This window comes from Etheostoma spectabile, chromosome 1 (assembly GCF_008692095.1).
Source record: "Etheostoma spectabile isolate EspeVRDwgs_2016 chromosome 1, UIUC_Espe_1.0, whole genome shotgun sequence".
Taxonomy (NCBI): Eukaryota; Metazoa; Chordata; class Actinopteri; order Perciformes; family Percidae; genus Etheostoma; species Etheostoma spectabile.
In genome coordinates this window covers 30,278,047-30,279,000 of record NC_045733.1, presented here as the reverse complement: position 1 = coordinate 30,279,000, position 954 = coordinate 30,278,047, and the positions used below count along the sequence as shown (strand labels likewise).

Genomic DNA, 954 nt, shown 5'->3' with positions numbered 1-954 from the left:
ACACACACACACACACACACACACACCCAAGGCATGTCGGTGCTGGTGACCTTTGACCCACAGAGCAGCAGGGAGTGGTTGTTGCTTTCCCTTCATACGTGCATGTTGACTTTAAAGCTACAGTGTGTAGTTAATTTCATCCCCATGTGGAATTCTAAGTACTGACAACAAATCTATCGGCGCGTCTACATGAAACAAGATTTGATTGCACTAAAGTGAGTGTACCTACGATGTACCCTACATTTTACTCCTGTATACCCACAATGCAAAGCGGTCTTGTTTTCCCAGAAGAGAAGAAGAAGCAGAAGCACCCGCGAAAAGGAAAAAAGGAGCTGACTTTTATTTCTAAACAGTGTAAATGTAACATGCAACACAAATATATATTAATGTGTGTATGTAAATATATACATATATATATTTAGTTCTGGTTTGTTTACAAGATGATGGGCGCGCCCGCCTCCATCATAGTCATACACACAATGGGCGCATCTCCATGTCACGCAACAATGTGTTGTCAGTGAGTGTCCAAATCTCATTTGGGTGATCCCTATATAGTTCACTATTTCAAAAAACACTGCACAGGGAATAGTGAGTGAGTGAAAGAGGGAGCGGTTTCAAACACAGCTTAAGTGTATAACAGAGTGAATTTTAAATAATTTGGTATCTTCTTCTTCTATATCAACTTCAATATGTCCGTGTGTTCGCAGCCACATTTTTATGCACATCATTTGCAAAACTTAGCGGAAAGAAAAGGTTTTTACATTTGGTTGAGGTGGAAAACTTTGCTGCATGTCGCTTCCATACACTAAGTCCATGCAACCCACAAATAAATGGTGAGCTGAAGACATTCGGTGTGTGAGGAAGATAATCTTAGTCACATTAAGTCACATTAAGGGGGAAACTACTAGACCTGTTGGGTCCTTGTAAATTCTGGAGTGTGGTCTAGACCTACTC

General features: G+C 40.7%; 1 long non-coding RNA gene across 1 annotated transcript in view; it reads left to right on the top strand.

Moving 5' to 3' along the window:
* Positions 1–760, top strand: part of LOC116687306 (uncharacterized) — a 12,355-nt gene extending 11,595 nt beyond the window's left edge. Inside the window, exon 3 of the long non-coding RNA XR_004331508.1 lies at positions 749–760. This is a non-coding gene — a long non-coding RNA (uncharacterized LOC116687306). The remainder of the gene's footprint in view (positions 1–748) is intronic.
* The last annotated feature ends 194 nt before the right edge of the window (positions 761–954 follow it).